Below are 21,204 nucleotides of genomic sequence, written 5' to 3'. Positions count from 1 at the left end.
AACCTGGTGTCCCAAACATGCTTCCCTTATCTTAAATAGAAAAGCAAAGAATTAAGGATCTCTGGGAAATGAAGGGAAGAAAAAGCCTTTTCCCAAGTTACCTAAGGAATTTCCTGACTTTAATTCTCTTTTGTTTTCCTGGAAGAGACCTTCTGACTAAGCTTTGACTTAGCAAAAAAATAAAAAATAAAATACAGATATACAGATATATATGTGTGTGCATGTGTATACATATATATGTAGCATATATATATATATGTAGTATATATATGTAGCATATATATGTAGTGTATATATATATAGCATATATATATGTAGTATATATATGTAACATATATATGTAGCATATATATGTAGTATATATATGTAGCATATATATGTAGTATATATATGTAGCATATATATGTAGTATGTATATATATGTAGTATATATATGTAGTTGTGTTCTCTTAATAGCAACCATTTATTGAGGACTTACTATGTACTAGGTATTTTCGTTATGTTATTTTTGAACTTGCAAAAAGTCTGAGAAATAGGTTTTATTATTCCCATTTTTATAGGTGAGAAAACTGAAGCCAAGAGAAATCAACTTGTGCTATGATCTTGAACCTTGCACTCTGTGTGTTTGATGGTAATACTTGTGCCCTCCCCGCCTCTCCTTACAGTCTGGTAGTAGAAGTATTTCAGCCACTGATGCCGAAAACTTAGAAGTAAGATTTGAGGGGCGCCTGGGTGGCTCAGTCGGTTAAGTGTCTGACTTCAGCTCAGGTCACGATCTCACGGTTCGTGGGTTCGAGCCCCAAGTCGGGCTCTGCGCTGACAGCATGGAGCCCTGTTTGGGATTCTTTCTCTCTCCCTCTCTCTCTGCCCCTCCCTTGCTCGTGCTTTCTCTCTCAAGATACATAAATAAACTTAAAAAAAAAAAAAAGATTTGAAAGCTGGCTCTGCCTCTTATTACCTAGATGGGCCTGGGCAAACACTTGGATCCCTCCAGGTCTTATCTGGTATGTCTTGACTGCTGTGACACTTGCTTAACGTTGGGAAAAGTTCCCCTCGTTGGCTTCTTATTGGAATTAACTGAAGCAACCAATATAAAGGTGTAGTATATTGACTGGCACACGGTAAACTCCCCAGAGGATAGACCACATGCTAATTGTGTATGGGTCAGGTTCTAGACCAAACTGCGAAACCGTTAAAGTGTGCTTGGGGGAACTTTCCCTCTCTTGTTTAAAGACTGGCCTAACTCCTCTCTCTAGCAAAAAGATGCATCTAGGTGTAACACTTGGAAGAGAGAAGTCATACCTCTTCCACGCTAAAACAAAAGAAGCAAGACTTGGTTGTAGAATTCTGTCCTCCCAAAGCTTGAGGCAAGGGCTGTTTTGTGGTTAATTGTGTGTGTGTGTGTGGGGGGGGGGTGTCCAGGGGTAGGAACAAGAAGCCATCTGTGTCCCCCCTACCAGCCCCACGGAGCACAAGGACCCAAGACAGCCTTTTCATCTCTTCTTTTCTGGATGTGTTCAGTGCAGGGGCAGTTGTAGATTCCGGGTCTCAGCTGCTTTTGATCAGAACTTTTTTCCCCTCCTGTGGTGATTTTGCATGAATTTTAGACCCTGGCAACTTTCAGTTGCCTGGATCTGGTTTTCATTGCAGATTTTGTCAAGATTTTACATTTAGGTGGCATTTGAAAGGCTTTTCTTTTTTTCTTCTCTGAATATTCTATGTGAATTTGAGATTCTGGACGTCCCCCCTGCTGCCCAGTTTATTCTATTTTAAATGTAATATTGGTGAACTTTCTTTTTCTAAAGGTTTTATTTTTAAACAATCACTACACCCAACACAGGGCTCGAACTCACAACCCTGAGATCAAGAGGCACACACTCCATCCACCGACTGAGCCAGCCAGGCACCCCAGTGTATTGTTTTAATTACAAAATTAATAATGATTCATCGTAGAGAATTAGGACAAAAAGAAGAAAGAAAAACGTAATGACCCACGAACCCAGCTTTTAGAACTCTATTCACATTTTAATTCATTTCCTTCATTCTTCTATGCATATACATGTTTCTATCTCTGTAAATTGTATTACGTATGTTTTGAAAAATTAGGATGTATACATTTTGTATTCTGCTTTTTTCACATAGCTTTATATCATGAGCATTCTTCTCATGTCATACATTTTTAAAAGATTTATGGCTGTATAATATTTCACTGTATGAATGTACCAGGGAACACTTAACCATCCCTATTCAGCTGATGTTTAGATGCTTCTTTGTAAAAATTTCTGAGTGTCCACACTTTCTTTTTCCTTATAAATAATTCCCAGAAAGGGAATTATTGGAAAATCAGGGAATAGAGTATATACTTTTAATTTTTTATTTAAAAAAGTATTTGTACCTGATTACTTTAATACTGGCCAACCTGTATACAGTCAAAGCCTTTTCAAAGTCTCTTGATATATAGTGTTAAATTGATTTCCAAAAATGTTGCTCTAGGACAGGTCAGTCTGTGAACCATGGGCCACATTTGTCCTGTGACCTGTTTTTGTACCACCCATGAGCTAACAATGGTTTTTACACATTTCAATGGTTGGGGAAGAAAAATCAAAAGAAGAAGAATATTTTATGACAAGTTAAAATTATATGGAATTCACATTTAAGTTTGCACAAAGAACGCATGTTGGGGACATGGTCATATTCTTTCACTGACGTCTCGTCTGTGGCTGCTTTCGCCCTACAGTGGCAGAGCTGAATAGTTGCAATGGGGACTATGTGGCCCACAAACCCCAGAATATTTACTGTCTGCCCTTTACGGAAATAGTTTGCGGAAACAGTTTGCTGACCCCTGCATTAGTATGTGATCCTACAAATTTCCAGTGGGATTTTCTTACTTATTGTTAATCTGAACAAGTCAGCAAATAATTATGAAGTGTTTACCATGTGCTGGGCCATCATAGAAAATACAACTGACTTCCTACTTCTTCAGTCATTAGTTAGAATGATGTGTTTGCCACTTCAAGTGATTTTTTTTCTATTAGTTTTCTGTGGGTGTTAAATGGTAAATTTTGAAATGTTAAAAATTGAAATGTCAAATTTTAACTCAGGTGTTTATGTTTTTCATATTGCTTTGTATGAGCTCTTTATATACTAATAAGGTTAATTTCTTTTTCAGTCATATTTGTTAAAATCCTATTTGTTGGAAATACTTTGTTTCTATTAGGTTGTTGGTCTTCCAGTTTTATGAATTTTTTTACAGACAGAATTTTACATTTTTGTGCAGTCAAGTCTATTGAATTATTTACTTATTTTTCCTTTGATTTTATTCTGAGAATATCCTTCCCTGTCCCCAAGGTCAGATAAGTATTCATCTACATTTTCTTCCAGTTTTTTTTTAACTGATTCGTTTTTATATTTATCTCTTTAATCCCTCTGGAATTTCTTATTATACGATGTGAGACGAGGATCTTAAATTTTCCAAATTGCTGGCAATTCGACGCGGGGCTCAAACTCACAAAACTGTGAGATCACGACCTGAAGGGAAACCTAGAGTCCGAAGCTTAACTGACTCGAGCCACTCAGGCGCCCCAATGTGTATGTCTTTTGGTATTCTGTTTGTGTGTGTGTACGTGTGTGTTTTGTTGTTGATTCCCTACAGACGTCCACTTTGTTGTTCCTGATTAGGTCTGTACAGTACACAGATCCTAGTGGATTTTGGCATTCTATTTTTTTTTCCTCCGGTGTCTTACTCCTTTACGGTGGTAAATTTCAGTAGCATCGCCCCTTCTCATGGTCAATTTGTCAGGCATGCAGTATAAGCTTATCTCCTACAAGTACACAAATCGTAAGGAAACTTCCTACCAACAAGAGGTAAAGGCCAGAGCCAGGCCTCACACATATGTGACCCATGAACCGTAGTGCTCGTTCATAACCACTCCAGGTGACAAAGCCTTCAGCTTTTGTAACCTAGGAGGTTGGAGGTTTTCTGGCTGAATAGTATCAACTGGTATAAAAAGAGCAAATCTCTGAAAAGGGTTCCCAGAAGAGCTGTTACATGATGCACAGCCCCTAACCTTCTGTTAACGGCTCACCCCAACCCGACCTTGGTTCACAGTGGAGTTATTTCATTTACCAGGTGTGAAAATTGGATTTTACCACAGAGGAGGGGAGTTATTACCTATCAGGTCTGCTCTTTAGGGGGGCAGAGATTGGTGTGGGATTTATTAAGAGATGTGCTTATGCACAGAACAAACCATTAGAGATGTGTTCCTTTAAAATGGATTTGCAACCTTTGTCATTTTAGGAGTGCTATTTTTTTTCTTTTACTTTTTCTGACAGCCTCCTTTCCCTTGTAGATTGCACACATCCCACCTAGGATGTGAATATTTTATATGGCACCATTCTGCCAAGACAGGGACCTCAGGGGTGTGACAGAGTGCAGTTGGGGGTGGGGGTGGGGACTGCCTGCCGTTTGGATGCTGATATTAGTCACACGTGGATACAAAGGATGGGAGGTGGGCTGATAAAATAATTTTCATGTTGATTCACTGCAGTCTGGTCCAGACCTCCGTTTGATGCAGGTATTAGGGTCATTCAGATTCTCCAATGAGGGAACTCTTGAAAATCAAGAGTTTAGATTTCCCTACTTCTTGTTAGAAGCCACAGACAGCCTCAAAGTTAGTATCTGGATAACCGCATCTGTTTTTGAAAGAAGACACCTTGTTTACTATCATGGTGGAGGAGGTGGCTGAATTTATTATTGTTTAGCATTTCTAGCACACTTTGTTCTCGCGGAGTGCCTTAAACTTATTTATGTATGTATATTGGTTGCTCTCCAGCACTCCCAGGAGATGAGTGGGTGATAAGTTTTATTATCACCTGCTTTTCCAAAGAGGAAACAAGAGCTCCTGAGAAGAGAAGGGGCTGGCCTGGGTTTACAGCTCAGGGCTCCTGTCACCCCGTTGGGGGACTGGGCCCTCAACAAAATGGTGATAAAGGCAGGCAGGCCTTGCTCTGCCCCCTCCCAGTCCTGGTGGGCCACCTGGGTCCCCTCCCATATCCCACTGAGCACCGAGTGCCCTCCCTCAAAATAAAAATCGACACGGTTCTTGGCCTCTGACTCTGCCAGCGCTTGGCATCTAAACACACAGGCTTCCTCACAAGGGCGCCTTACCCCCCTGCTTTCCTTGTAAAGGTCCTGCTGTTTTCCTCACCGCCCAGCGCCAGTCCCTGGAGTCATCTGTGACTCAGCCCCTCCATCCACTTTAGTTGTCCGGTGTGCCATGTAGATTCTGTCACCAAACATCTTCACATTCGTCCCTTCCCACTGCCACTGCCTGGACCCCTATAATAGCCCTTTCCTGGGTCCCCACACTTCCCATCCTAAACTCTTCAGTCCCCTCACACTCCCTTAAGCAACCTCCGCTCCACAAACACTGTGCTCCCTCGGGGTCCATTCTCAGCTCAGGGTGGCCTTCTAACCCAAGTGCACACTCCTAGCCAGCACTCAAGACCCACCTCCCTAAGGAGCCATTTCTGCTACCCAACCCCTGAAGATCACCTTTGATCCTGCGCATCAAGACCACCTATGGCGTTTGGTAAACAGGCTCCAGCCAGAGAGGATCTGACCCGGTGGGATGGCTCTGGGGCGAGGAACGTGTGCGGTGGCCACGCTGCCCTGCCCGCCGCCTGCAGCCAGGTATCCTGCCCCCCCCTCCCCTGGGTGCACCACTGGCCCCACACCCTGGGCCGCTCACCTCACCGCCGCGTGGTTCCCACCAAGCCTTGGGCTTTGGGCCCCTGCTGGCTCTGCTGTTCCTTCAGCCTGAAGCCCTCCCTGGCCGCCCCATCCCCACCTGTTGAAATTTTTCCAGTGCTTTAATGGCCCAGCTCAACTATGAAGGCGCTGCTTCTTGAAGACTTTTCTGATTGTTCCAGAGGGATGGGGTGCGAGTTCCTCCGCATTCAACTTAAGATCTTTTCACAGCACAGCTTGGTCTTACTATTCTAGTCCCCATCTTTCCTGCCTGGCCCCTTTGCTGTCCCTAAACTCTCACTTTACAGGCATCCCCAGAACAGACCCAGGACGCATACCTCTGCCAGGAATGCGGTGCCCCTCCCCCCTCCCCTCCCCCATCCCCCTCTCTTTTTAAAAAACTTACCCTACTAGGCTCAGCTCATGTGTCATTTCCTCCGTGCCACATTCATCACAACCAACAGTCTTTCTAGACTCTCCCCTGCCCCCACCGGCCCTAAGTCACTCCCTCCTCTCTGCTTTGCAGGCCCCAATCGAGAATTCAACTGCCCTGGCTTTCTTCCTGCTTTGCTTAACCTGGTTAACGCCACACTGGGCAGTGAACTTGGCCAAGGTTGTACTCTGAGGTCCATACTCTGTCAGTCCTGGAATGCGTGCCTGAAGGAATCTGTTTGCTCCGAGCCATTCCGTCCCAGAACGAGCTCTGCTCCCTGCCCTTCTCCCCTGCCATCTGTCACCTCCTGCCCTTTCTGTGCTTTGTTTTATTCCCCCCACTAGATTGCAAGCACTCTTGAGAAGAGAAACCTTAGAGGATTTCCCTCTCTATCCCCAAGCCCGGTTCCTTACCCATGGCAGGAGCTCAATAAATGTTTGTTTAATTGAATTGTAGGGTGTTGTGCTCAGCTAGCTGGTAAACAACCCTATTTAAGGGGTTAACAAATAACACGCGGAGAAGTTCTTCTCCTTTGGGGGCATTTGCATTTTAATGGGAATCTTAAAAACCCGAAGGAAATGTTCTCTAATGGTGGGATTGCCTGCATTGTAGGAAGGCTCATTTTTGGTGGTGCTGGAGAGGGACTCGGGTAAAGTTTTCCAGCCCTGGAGTCCTTCAACTCTTTTGGGACATGGACGCACTTTGGGCAGTCTGGTGAAACCTACGGTTGGAATTATAATTTTAAACACATAGAATGAAATGCACAGCGTTGCAAAAATCGTTACAATGAAACATGATCAAAATGCCAAAAGCATCAAATCCGCCATACACTAATATATGTGCTTCTTTATTAGAACGTTAATAAAAAGGTCTACTGGCAAATTTAGTAACTACTGTAATTGTGTCATCGGTGATGAGTTTAAGCGATATTTGGGATGTCTGCCACAACTGAAAGGTGATACAAAAATCCCTGTGATTCTATTGGTGAAAAAGTCATGGGTGGTTCATACGGCCTTGGTCTATTGCCTGTGTTCCTGTTTGAAGGAAATGATAAGTTCCAGTTAGAAGTTAGTGCAAGTAAATTGTATATTTTTTTCCTCCATCCAAAATCCAGCTTTAGTCTCCAGGTAAACCTGGGATTAAGAGACCCTGCTTAGCTGCACAACCCGCCCCCCACCCCATGTGATGTTGGTAGTGGGTGGTCCTGAAGCCAGGGTCAGTTGGCTGGCCCTGGGCTTCCTTGTCTATACTCCACAGCCTCTATCTGGAGATCCTAGATTCTTTTCTTTTTCCCCCTATATTACACAACCAAGGGCAGTAGTCTAAATTTGTTTCATTTTCACTGGAGATGTGAAAGGAGAAACATAAAAGGATTGTCAGGCTTTGGGGGAGGGAGGGGATCTTTTAGTCCCTAGCCTGGGAGGATCCCTTCCCAAAGTCCTAGGCTTGGGGTGGGGGCCAGAGGAAGAAGGTCATTGTATGTATGTATGTATGTATGTATGTATATATTTATTTATTTATTTATTTATTTATTTATTTATGAGAGGAGCAAAGAGAGAGAGAGAGAGCGCGCGCACGAGAGAGAGAGAGAATCCCAAGCAGGCTCCGTGCTCAGCATGGAGCCCCACACGGGACTCTATCCCACGACCCTGGGATTATGACCTGGGCTGAAATCAAGAGCCCAGAGGGGCACTCACTCAACAGGCTGAGCCAGCCAGCCAGGCGCCCCGGGGTCACTGCATCCTGGGGAAAGCAGTTGTAGAGTTTCCCTGAAAGTCACTGCTGGCTCCTTCTGAAGTCAGAAGTCCACATGGAGGCCAAAGAGCCTGATTCCCCGGGGGGTGGTCCAGCATGATATCCACCCTGGGTGTTGGTTAGTGACTAAGTGAAATATCATTGCTCTTGAAACACCGCACTCCCTAATGCTGATGTTATTTCTAATTTGGGTGAAAGTGTTTGTGCAGTTCTCTTTTTAGCAGCCAAATGCAGGGAACACGTTCAGTCCATTCCCACTCTCCTTGTGTGTTTTAGTCACGTAGAGACAATTTTCCCCCACATAGACTGACCCTGCCGTTTGCCGTGACTTGGGGCACAGACCTCTGTTCTCCGGGGTGGGGGGGGGGGTGCGAGCTTAGGGAATATAAGTAAATTTTAATATTAGTGGGACACCTGGCTACCAGAGTGAGCACCCTATCAACCAAGGCAAAGCATCATCCCTGCCCCGAATGGTAGTGACACCAAAGGTTTTGTCCGCGACACCTTTCTTTCCTCTTGTGTGCCTTTTCCTTGCCACTAATCTGCTTTCTGTCTCTATAGATTTGCCTTTTCCAGGACATTGCGTATAGAGGGGATGATGCAGGCTACAGTCCTTGTGCGCCCGGCTTCTTTCCCTTTGTGTAGCGATTTTGAGGTACAGCCATGTTATAGTGTGTGTCAGTACCCCATTCCTTTTTATTGCTGAGGAACGCACCACATCTTATTTATCCACTCATCGGTTGATAGACACTTGGATTATTTCCGCGTTTTGGCTGTTAGAATAATGCTGCTATAGAACATTCACACACAAGTCTGTGTGGACCTGTTTTTCTTTCCCTTAGCTAGACACCTAGAGGTGGAACGGCTGCTGGGTCATATGGTCAACTTACGTTTAACTTTTTAGGGAACTACCAAACTGTTTTTGAAGGTGGCGGCACCATTTTCCGTTTCCCCCAGCAACGTGCTGGGGTTACAGTGCCCCCCCCCCCCCCCCCGTTCTCGCAACACTTGATGTCGCCTGTCTTTTCTCTCATGGCTGCCCCTGGGTGACATGTAGTACGTCTCACTGTGGACCAGCGTCGGTTTTGAACTACGCGCCCCCCCTTTCTGACCACAGTGCTCCCCCCACCCCCACCAACCCCGCCACTTCCCCCCATTTTAGGCTAGAAACCAAACTGGAGCTCTTTTCCTTCCTCTTACGTTCACACGCTTCAGCAATGAGCTACTCTAGCCTTCCTCAGGTGGTGCCTTTTCATTCACCTTTATGTTACCCTCTCTGGGTCTGCATCACCTCACACTAAAATTTCTGCAGCCTTCCATCTGCTCTCCTGGCCCGCTGTGGGTCTACCTTCCTTCCTGGAGCTGCAGATTGTTAGAAGAGTAGCATACAAAGGGTGTGCGTGGATGTGGAACCAGGGGAGCTGTGCCCTCGTCCAGGAATCGCACTTAACTGCCACATGACCTTGTATGAGTTCTGCAACTTATCTGAGCCCAGCCTCCTTCATTAAGTTATTTAACCTCTATGAGCCATGGTTTCTTCATGTGCGAGGTAAGATTGATAATAGAGCCTATCTCATAGGGTTGCCGTAAGCCAACCATACAATCCATGTAAAGCCCTCCGCACAGTGCCGGCGGTATGGGGAACACTCGGTGCTGCCTAATATTATTACTTTAAATTTTTTTAATGTTTATTTATCTTTGAGAGAGAAAGAGACAAAGTGTGAGCAGGAGAGGGCAGAGAGAGCGGGAGACACAGAATCTGAAGTAGGCTCCAGGCTCTGAATTGTCAGTACAGAGCCAGACGCAGGGCTCGAGCTCATGAACCATGAGATTATGACCTGAGCTGAAGTCAGACGCTTAACTGACTGAGCCACTCAGGTGCCCCGTAATATTATTATTTTAATTATTGTTATGACTATTATTATTATTATTCATTATGATGCAGGTTTCTTCCAAACCTAGCACATGGCTATCATAAGGATCAGGTGTGGCTGCGAGTATGAAAAGGCTTTGAAGAATGCCATGCAAATTGCAGTAGTGTTATTTTTACCCAGTTTTTCCCATGCTCAAGGAGGGAGGCAGGCAGGAAAAGCAGCGGGAACACAGGCTTTGCTGCTGGCCTAGTGTTTGAATCTGAACTGTGTGCTATTTAACAGCCGCGAGGCTTGGCCAAGTCATTCAACCTTACCATTTTGATTTTCTCATCTGTAAAATGGGTATAACTATAAATCACATTCTGGATGATGCTGTAAGGAAGGTGTCTATTCCTTAAGCAGCGTTTGGTAAAGGGTGGCTTTTTTGTTTTTTTAACGGTGTTATCATTCGTGCATGCTTCACTATTGTGTTCTGTGTAATGAACTCCTACCCTAGTTATTCAGTTGCATTTGTCCCTGCACCCAACACCTGCTTTCACCTCAGAATGACTTGGGTTTTAATCTCAGCTCCCATTCGGGTTTCAATCTCAGCTCCCACTTAAACTGCATGATTTTAGGACAGTGACTTATCTCTCAAAGTATCTGACCCCTCAACTGTAAAATGGGAACGATAGTTCATGCTTTGTGGGGTCATTGTGTGTATTATAAGAGATGATATAAATATAGTCCTTAGACTATTGCCTGGCACATGCATATACCAAATACTAAGTAAAGGCAGCGGTCGTGTTGGCTTGTAATCACCATTAGTATTATCGTTTTCTGTCCACACATACACTGTTCTCCTTTCAGCCTCTTGCTTGGCTCCTTGTCTCTCCCTCCTGGGTCACTATCCCCACCTGGAACTGCTCAAATCCTATTCAAGGCCTAGTTCAACTTCTGGTGCTGCAGATGATTGCTCCAGACTCTACTCATTGTTTTCCACCCCGCCCCCACCAAAGTCGAGTTTGTTTCCTGTCTGTCATGTCTGTAACACAATTTAGGAATTAATTATTACTAAACTTTTTGTGTTTTCCCAACTGAACTGTGAGGTTCATGACAAGGACTATTTCTTCACCTTCTACTGAAATTCTCACTCGATTTAATTTGGCACTAAAATGCATATTAAGTGTTAATTTAACTTCTCATTGATAAACAATAACTAAGAAAGCAAACATGTAAAAGTCATTATGAAATTTTAAAACCAGGGTTTTTTTGAATCACCTTTTTTGATAGTGTTCTTCACTGATACGATTCAACTTTGATCCTGAGTGAAATTATTTATTCTGAAACACAGAGTAGAGAAAGTGGAGAGTCCCCAAGTCAAGGTCAGCATTGTCTGTTAAGTTAGTAAAGCTTGTTTTTACTGACACAAATGATCTTGTTTTTGTTTTCACTGTTACATCTTGGCATCTCTGTCCAATCCGACCCTTCCCCTAATCCCAGAGGACCTACTGCCTTCAGAAAGCCCTCTGAGCATCTCCTGGCTTTAATTTTTGGGAAGGTTCTCCAAACTCCAGAATTAGTTTTTCCTTGCTTCTCCACAACATTCCCTCCATACAGTTAACAGTTAAGGAGGGCAGAGGTCTGGCCAGATAAGTTATTAAAATAATTTGTTGTGTTACCCTTCCCAAGGGCTTGGGGAAGGGACATCTTAAATCCAAAGGTATGAATTTCTAATGGCAGAGTTTAAAGGAGTGTGTTAGGAGAGTTGACGAGATCCCAGTGAGGGAGATTTAAATGTGAGAATAAGTGAGGTATTGAGGAGGTAACCATCTCAGTGCTCCTAAAATCTCCCCCTAAAGCCAGTCCCATTGTGGATAATCCAGAGATGATGAAATGTAGTAATAACCAACATTTACTGGGGACTTACTATGTGCCAGGCACTAGTCCTACATGTCTACATGTGGGCGCTCATTTATTCCTCACGCTACCCTGTGAGGAAAATATTAGCATCGCTCCACTTTATGAAAGAAAAGCCGAAACCCTAGACAGGTTAAGTAATTTTTCTAAGATCACACAACTCTCTGATGGTGGAATTCAACGCCGGGCAGTCTGATGGAGGGCCCCTCTACCCAGAAATGGCTCTGCTGAATCTTCAGTCTCCCCTTACAAGCATTCTAGGAAATCAGAAGAGCCAACTTTATGAGCAAGACTTAGATACCATCATCATCATCGTCATCCTCGTGGCAGCAGACAAGGTGTGGTGCCATTGTGCGAGGGTGTGCTGCATAGAATGTGGAGAAGACATTGATTTAGCCCCACTGCGGGTCTGAATCAACCTGCCTGCTGCCCCCTTTGGGTAGTCTCAAATGCCTCCACTTCCATGATGCATTTTTTGCTCATCTCACCCAGCCCCCGGATAATATATCTCCTCTGATTGCCATTTTACTTTTTGCCTCTGCTCTGCCACTTATTTATTACTTTCTATCTTGTATTGTGGTTATTTATATACACTGTCACACAGCTGAGCCGTTGCACATTGCTGAGTCCTTTGCTGGGCTGACTCCTACGCGTTCTTTGAGATTCTGCTCAGGTCTGGTTGCATTCCGTGACTCTCTTGTGTGGATTAGATGCCTCTCTTCTGTGTGCCCTGGACACCTGGTATTTATCCATTTCCTAGCATTTATTATACTTGATTATAAATGTTCACTTGTCAGTATTCTTAACTAGATTGATCCCAGGTACCAACATGAGGGGACTTGTCGTATACTTACTTGAATCTTTGGTGCTTTGCACAATACCTGGCACTTACTGAACCCTTCCCTCCCCCCTTTTTAAATGAATGAATCATCTGTATAAGTCTGATTAGACTTTGAGGACAAAATTTGATACCTGATTCATATTTGTGCGCCCCCCCCCACCAAGATGCCCAGCACTTAGTAGCTGCTCAGTAAATATAGCAATGACTAAATGATTGCAAAACACAGAGAGGTATATGATTTTGTTCTCCAGATATAGGGCAAGACCAGGAACTACCTTAAAAGGTACAGGGTGTTAAAAGTTTGCATATCCATGCTATGTTCTAAAATTGGAGATATAAACACCTTCTATAATGGATGAGAAAGAAAAGAACATTTCTTTTTCTTCATTTTGAAGTTACTTGGTTAGTAAACTGTAGTCCAACATTCCATCAAACCCAGGTCCAGATGACTCTAAAGGCAATATTGTTCCTGTCACACCACACCATTGAGATCTTAGGGTAGAGGGGGCCTAGTTGGGCCCAGAAGAACCAGTAGGGCTGAAGTAATCAGACAGGAATAGACACTGCATTAACTGTAATATATATAAACAAGTCTTTTAGGAAGACCTATCTGGAAGGAGCATGGAGAACTGACTGACAAGGGGAGAGGCTAGAGGCTGGAATGACTATTTGGAGGCTATTACAGCAGGCCCAAGTTGGGACCAGAAAACAATAAACTAATTTAAGGAGGAATTTGTGGACACTGGTGACTGAGAAGAGATAGATGGATGGAGATTTTGAGTCAGGGTTACGCCAAAGTTTTGAGCATGAGTTAAAGATAGTAAATTCAGAGATGAGACTTAATTTTGAAAGATGGTGAGTTTGTTTTTTGACATGTTGAGTTGATTGTAGATATGCAGGCTGAGTAGACAGAAATGTAGGATTTAAGCTCAAAGGCCCTAGGATGTGTTGGTCCTCTGCAAAGGGGCAATGGCTGTAGTTAGAAGAGTGAGAGAGGCATCTTACGGAGACTTGCAGAGGGGAAAGATTAAAGAAGCAAGGACTTTAAGGAACATTCACAATTAGGAGACAAAAAGAGGAATTTAAATCAATAAAGGAGATGGACCTCTAGGTATCTATATGAAGGAAGTGAAATCACTGTCTCAAGAGACAGCTGCACCACTAATTACAATAGCCAAGACATGGAAATGATCTAAGTGTCCATCAACGGATGAATGGATTAAAAAATGTGTTATATGTGTACAGTGGTGTATTATTCAGCCATAAAAAAGAAAGAACCCTGCCATTTGCAAAAACGTGTATGAAACTTGAGGGCATTATGCTGAGTAAAATAAGTCAGAGAAAGAGAAATACTGTATGATCTCATTTATATGCAGAATCTAAAAAAAACCCCCAAACTTACAAGAACAGAACAGATTGGTGGTTACCAGAGGCAGGAAGTAGGGGGTCGGGGGGAAATGGGTGAAGGTGTTCAAAAGGTACAAACTTCCAGTTGTAAGATGAATCAGTTCTGGGAATGTAGTGACTATAGTCAACAATACTGTATATATTTGAAGTTGCTGAGAGAATAGATCTTAAAAGTTCTTATTACACACAAAAAAATTATAACTATGTGAGGTGATGGATGGTAATTACTCATAGTGTGGTAATCATCTCACAGCACATACATACATCAAAGTATGTTATTGTATACCTTAAACTTATACAATGTTGTGTGTCAATTACATCTCAATAAAATTGGGGGTGTGGTGGGGGAGACAAAATCAGAATAACATTCTATCTTGCGGTTCAAACTATAAGAGATTCAGAAAGGAAATGATATTCATTGGATGCTTTGGGCGATTAGGTTTGGCCATGTTGAAGAGAATTCTAGTAGAACGCTTGGGTTAATTATAGAGGAGGAAAATGGATGGTGAGAATGTAGGTTACCCTTTGGATAAATTGCGAATAAAAAGAAAAGGGAAGAAGAGTGTTGGAGTAAGAAAGATTTTACTGAGATACTAAGGCAAAGGCAAAGTAGATGGAAGAGAAATAACCAAGTAAAAAACTCCTTTAGAGGTGGGGTGAGATGACAAGGTAGGTCTTGCAATGTAGGAGGAGTAGTGGATAAAATTTGGGATAATTGTTGCAGGAAGTGTTATAGGAGGTGATGATGATACATAGAAGAATTGCCGAGTAAATAGTAACAAAGTTCAGTTGAAGCTCTATCGCCTAAATGTTGACTGGGACCCACTTTCTCGGTTTTGTGGGTTTTTTTCTAATAATGTCTGGCAGCCCAGGAGTGGAAACAAACATTAGGCATTTTCACTATTGGAACAATGGGTGGCCAGGCACTCCAGAAAGGCATCGTGGCACATGAGAGCAACCTGGATGCAAACCATGGAGGTGTGGTCCAGTTGCAGTTCCAGAGAAGCCAGGGAGAGGGTGATTGTGGGAAGTGGGAGGCCTCCAGCTCGGAGGGTGGAAACCCAGGAGAAATAAAATAGGTGTATCTGAAGGGCAGCATTTCTAGAGGTATGTCTGGGAGAAGAAAATGAAATGAAGTAGTAGAAATACTTAGAATTATTGCTGGGAAAGAGGTGAAGAACAAAATGAAACAGGAAATTAATGGCAATTGAAGAGGAAAAGGGTTGTGGGTCTATAATGGCAGATGTGAAGGACTGGAATGAAGATGGAGAGATTTGGGGAGACATGATTGGAGCACCTAAAACATCCCACGTGTTTCTTGTTAAGCTATGATGGACTGTGGTCCAAAGACTGGGGAAGAAGATCAGCATTTATATTTTATTTTTTAAATGTTTATTTATTTATTTTTGAGAGAGAGAGAGAGAGAGAGAGAGAGCGAGAGAGCGCACAAGCAGGGGTGGGGAAGAGAGAGAGAGGGAGAGAGAGATTCCCACGCAGGCTCCACACTGTCAGCAGGGCTGACTCAGGCCTGACTCAGGGCTGGATCCCCGAGTGAGATCATGACCTGAGCCCAAATCAAGAGACTGAGCACTTAACCGATTGAGCCACCCAGGCACTCTGAGGATCAGCATTTATATATCAGTCATTCGGGGCTCCGGAAGGAAATAGCAGTCTGAAAGTCACAAGGCTTGACCTTTAGATGGCAGACATGAGGTTAGGAGACACAACCACACAGGTCTGAGTACGAAAAATAAAAGGGAAACATTGATGGTTATTTTTCAAAGAATCTGAGCGTCACATCGCAGATCTGTCAGAGCTTTCACAGAGAGGATGCCTCTAATTCCCAGATTGTGGACAGCAGGTTTGTGGTGACAAAGAGCAAGACCCACACTCACATTCAAGTGCCAATGGCCCCAGGTGGAGTGGCCAGAAGGAAGGAGGTGGGAATATTGATTTCTTCCTTACAAAAGAGACACTTAGCCCTAAGTTTTCCCAGTAGGGATGAAGCTCTGAGACTCCCCATTGACTTAAATGGACTGGTGAAAGCTGGGTTAGGGAGATTTGATTCTCCTTCATGGGCACCCTAGCAAAGAAATTGCCTGCTGGGTATTTTATTACAGCGTTGGGCAGTAGACTACAAAGGTTAAGACACCATTCCATCCTAACCCTTCATTTTCAGTCACAAATGACTCTCTTGGTAGTATTCCTTTGGGGTTGAAACTTGCCTGTTTTGGTTTGGACAATGGAGTAGATGAATCAGTAAGAAACAGTATAAACAGCAGGAAACTAGACAAACTGAGGGCTTTGACCAAGGCAAGAATTTGTTAGGGCCTCTGAAAGCCCTAGCACCAGCTGGCTGAGTGGGCTCAGCCTTTCTGAGTCTTACTTTCAACATCCCGAGATAGAACTTCATGTTCTCTTCTACAATGATAAATATTAGTAGGAATGAACAACGCTTGGCAGTTAGAACAGTGCTGAAGAGTGTTGGACTTCAATTCTACTCCCTAAAAATGGGTATAATCTTGGCAAGTCATTAAACGTCTGTGTCTTAGAATTCACCTCTGTAAAACAGAAGGGGGTTCTTTCCAACCCTAAAATTTCAGTCTAAGTTTATCAAGAGCTGGGGGAACAAAAACATTTTGAAAGCGGAATTTACAGGTAAAAAAAAAAAAAAAGACGGGAGTCAAACTTAAATAAAAGATACTGTGAATAGTTGAAGAACTAACAGGCCAAATTTATACCATCCATGTTTACATCAGAGTCAGTGCTTTATCATCATTATGAGAAGCAAATTTCAAAAAGGAAACAACAACAACAACAAACCCAGGTCTCTTCAGTGTCAAAAGCCTCAATTTTTAACATTGTTAACCATTTGGATTAAAAATGATTTATCTTAGAATTTCAAGAGGAGCAGAAATAGTTTGAAGCTCTTATTTATAGGATGCTTTTAAAAATGATTCCATCATCATCCATTAGTATTTATGTATATACAGCATGCTAGATCTCTATACAGCAAAATAGAATTATTTCTCAAGTGAGATGGAAATGAATGGAAGTTAGAAAATTCAGAAGACAAAAATTCTAGTAAAATAAACTATTTGATAGAATAAATAATATTTTTAAATGCATTTCAATCCCATGTGCAATGCAGGTAATTTAACATTACTATGGAGACTCTAACCTTTCGATTTCATGACTTTTAGCACACGTTATTCTTAATATATTGCTCTGTTACCCTAGTGTTGCACATTTAGTATTCATTTACATTTTTCTTCTGGTTCAGTAAATAATTTGAATTTTGACACATAAAGTTGAGGGCGTAATGCCTAGTGAAACGGTTAAGACTTTTTTGTATGTATTATTGTTATAGTGAGCTTGACTTTGAATAGAAATGATCAGGCCTGGAACACCCCACCCAGGAGCTTATTTTAGTAATGGTTTTCTCTTAACAGGTACCTTCTGTAAATCCCTTCTTTCCACCTACATTTGCAATCCCAAATGTTTCTTGCGTATTCCTGGTTTTAGCTGTCTTTTCACAAGTGCATACCTTACTTTCCCCCCCCTGTCTTCTTTTTATAGAGGTTCTCACCTACCTCCAAAACTTGACAGAAAAGCATTTTAATTTTTTCTCATTTGGAATCCTTCAATTGATCTTAGCTTTGTATTGTTGGTTTTTTTTTTTTAATTTTTTTTAACGTTTATTTATTTTTGAGACAGAGAGAGACAGAGCATGAACGGGGGAGGGTCAGAGAGAGGGGGAGACACAGAATCCGAAACAGGCTCCAGGCTCTGAGCTGTCAGCACAGAGCCTGACGCGGGGCTCGAACTCATGGACCATGATATCATGACCTGAGCCGAAGTCAGCCGCTTAACCGACTGAGCCCCCAGGCTCCCCAGCTTTGTATTGTTTAAATATACTATTGTCTTTTTTTCTTTATTTATATCCTTAGTCATAATGGAAGACAAAGAGAAAACATCTTGCTATGAAAAAACAGGTTTTCATAGGATCTAGGCTGGGGAGACACGGAATAGAAACTTACATGGCCACCCAAGACTTCTAAGTGGTTTCCAAAGCTTCATCATTCAGGGTTCTCCTTTACAACCAGCACCATTAGTTAAAAGATTGCCCCAGGGTAGGTTTCCTACTTTGTAGACAAGGAAACTGACTACAGAATTAAGCATCCTGCTTAAAACTATGGGTGGTAGAAGCAAAACCAGAAGAAAATTTATCTATTTCTCTTGGCCATGTTGCCCCTCTTTCTTCAGGGAGACTAGGCAGTACATTGTAACATAGGCAGTCTTCACTTAACTGATTCAGAAAGGCTGTAGGGCCAGTGCACGAAGTTACAGAGAAACATCTTAGACCAAGATTCTACAAAGCACAAATACAGAGATGTAACAACAGTGTGTTCCCGGGAGGACTGTGGAGTAGACGTGTCTGTAATAACAGTTGGTCACGGCAGCAACGAGGGCCACAAAGATAAAACAGGAGTAGCCTTAATCTGAGCTTTATTCAGCAACATGCGGTCACCAGGATGCCGTCATTTTTCCTTCTGAGAAAAAGTGCAATCTAAGGGGTTACCTTCCCACTCCACAGGGGACAGTGCCGGGATGCCTGGGCTTTGAGCCCTCCAAAGCACAGGCCTCCCAAAAAATCAGGGGAGCGATACTTCGATCAAAAAGCGGTTGTGAAGCCATTCGAGGATCTGGGCATCAAGTCCTCTAGGGCACCAGGTTGCGACGCGCGAGCGGGGCTGGGCTGGGCTGGGCTGGGCCGGACGTGGAAGGAGAGACCCGGCACCAGCCATCGCGTCTGCAGGACCCGGGCGAGAGTCGGCTTTGGAGAGGGTGGGGGAGAGTGCAACCCCAAGAGGGGCCTGCTCCCCTGGGAGGGGAGAAAGCAGGCAACCGCTAATGCAGTGCACAGATTGAGAGGTGAAGACGCGGGACCTGCGCTAGTGGCATCCTGGAGGTGTGAGGGGGTCGCCTTGAAGACTGACGACTAGGCCGGGACCAGGGCAGCAGGGAAGAGTGAGGGAAAGACCCCTTCCTTTGGCAGCTTCCAATTCGTTTCTGTCAAAGATGGCCAAATTCCACGCTGCCCTGCCCCCCTCCGTGCCTTTACTGGTCCCCTGGGGTTGCTCCCCGGTGCTGCAGCAGGCGGTGGGGAGGTCCGGGTGAGTGCGTGCGCGCGGAGGACGGCTCGGGGAAAGAAGAGACCCTCCCCGGCCGCACCTCCCACCCCACCGGCCCTTGGGGAGGTGCTTTCAGTTGAGAAACAGGGCTCTGCCGCTTTAAGGTGGGGAGTAGGCGTCACCTCTGGCCGGGTGACGAACCGGGGCGGGGACCCCGTGGGCGTGCCCATGCAAAACAGGAGGTGGTGCTGGCGGTGGGCGGTCCCATAGTAAAATGTTCCGGGGAGGGGCGGGGTCGAGGAGGCGAGGCTACTTGGTGGGCGGGGCGCTGGGGGCGGTGCCTCTCCGGGAAGGCCGGGGAAGGGGAGGAGGAAGCGGCCGGGTTGGTACCATCGCGCGCGTTCCGGGAGGGGGAACAAGTGACATTCCCTTGGAGGGGGGCGGGCCCTTCCCGGCGGCGGGCCCAGCGCCGAGGCGGGGAGGGGCAGTCCCCAGTCCCCCGCCGGGCGGGACGCCGGGGACGGGGGAGGGGGCACTTCTCCGCTCGCGTCCGAGGCGGGGCCGGCGGTACCTTTCGTGGCGCGGTGCGGCTGGGGGAGGGCCGAGGGGAGGGGGAAGGGGCGGGACCGGGAGGGGGGAGCCGGAAAGGGGGAGGCGCCGGCGGACAATGGAGCCTATGTGTGCCTGCGGGAGTGGGACGGCGCCGCCGCCGCCGCTGCCGCCGCCGGGGGGAGACGCTGCGCCGCCGCTGCCGCTGGCCCCGGCCCCGGCCCCCCGGGGCTGAGAGCCGCCCCGGACCGAAACCTCCTCCCCTACTCCGCTCCTCCTCTCCCCTCCCCCACTCCCGCCTCGGGGGTAAGTGGCACCTCGGGGGGGGAGGGGGAGGGGAAGAGCTGGAGTCGGGGGTGTGGGGGGGCCGGGTCCGCGTGTTTTGAGCCGGTTTGGGGGCAGGGGTGGCCACAGCCGCGAAGAGCCGTAGGGGTTGGGGGGGAGGGGAGAAAAGGGGCGGGGGTCGAGGTTGCGGATTTAGTGAGTTGAGTCTGGAGAAACCTGTGGGGGAGGAGGGGGGACGTCCTTTGCCCACCGCTCACTGAGCAGTGGGAAGAGACCGCGGCATCTCTCGATTTTTTAGAGGTTGTGTCCCAAGCAGTGCTTGGAGAGGCTGAACGAGGAGATGGGACGGTCCCAAGGTCCGGGGATGGAGGGGCTTTGGAGGGAGGAGATGGAGAGCTAAATAAGGGAATTCGGGTTGAGTTTGGTGGGGTCTGTAAGACCCCGGAGGTGGATAGAGAGGTAAAGGGGACTTTGCAGGCCAGTGACTTGTTGAAGGGTGAGGGGAAGTGAAAGCTAAGAAGCATGTATGAGTAGTAAAGGGCTCCAGTAGGTGAGGTGGTGATGTCTAGGTCACTGAGTCATTGTGGGGGTCGTGGACACAACAGTGATTTCCAAAGTGGAGCCCTAGCCACTGACCTTTGAAAGTTGCAAAGACTATTAAGATGTCACTGGTTAGTGTTGGGTGAGCCTGGTGAAATGGAGATATCCTAAGGAGAACAACAGCAAGGTTGGTTATTATGTTCAGAGGGAAGGGCCAGAGGCCTGTAATATTGTCACTGGGGGCCTTACCTGGTGGCTCCTAAGCCTGAAGGAGGAGGCCTCAAATCTGTCCTCCAAGGGCCCCCTGGTCTGTGATAGAGAAGAAGGACTTAGAGCCTAAATTCTAGTCCAGTTAGGGACGAATAAAGTTACTGGACAAGGTAGAGAAATAGGCATAAGTATCTCTTGGTGGAGAGAGACTCTAAGGTGGGATGGAATTGGTGCAAAGTTAGTCTTTGGTTAAGGCAAACATGGATTGCTCCCTGGCCGTGACTTCAGTGGGAAAGTGATTTGGTGGCTGTGTAAAGAGATACATTTTGATCAGTGATGTGTGGTGGATAACTAGCATTTGAAATATTCGAGAATTAAGTGTTCGTTCTTAGACCAGAGATTTGGACTCTTGTGCACAGAGCACAAAATGATGAGTCCGAAGTAGCAGGTAGGAAGGAGGAGTAGTAAAATAGTTGAGAGGTAGGGCCTGGGAGGGGCAAAAGGTTATGGGTGGGTAACAGTCATGT

At 45.1% G+C, this 21,204-nt stretch overlaps 1 protein-coding gene across 4 annotated transcripts in view; it reads left to right on the top strand.

The window, feature by feature from the left end:
• LOC131492007 (uncharacterized) overlaps positions 1 to 21,204 on the top strand; it is a 71,718-nt gene that overhangs the window by 39,850 nt on the left and 10,664 nt on the right. Inside the window, exon 1 of one of the 4 annotated variants that reach the window (XM_058695614.1) lies at positions 19,430 to 19,475. The exons of 2 other annotated variants lie outside the window; for them this stretch is intronic. The gene's annotated coding sequence lies outside the window, so the exon portion shown is untranslated. Of the gene's footprint in view, positions 1 to 19,429; positions 19,476 to 19,734; positions 19,949 to 21,204 lie in introns of those variants that run through there. One more of the 4 variants, XM_058695607.1, reaches the window with a different exon arrangement.

The sequence above is a fragment of the Neofelis nebulosa genome, chromosome 2 (assembly GCF_028018385.1).
Source record: "Neofelis nebulosa isolate mNeoNeb1 chromosome 2, mNeoNeb1.pri, whole genome shotgun sequence".
NCBI lineage: Eukaryota > Metazoa > Chordata > Mammalia > Carnivora > Felidae > Neofelis > Neofelis nebulosa.
The sequence above is the reverse complement of the archived record's forward strand: the minus strand, read 5'-3'. Positions and strand labels throughout refer to the sequence as shown.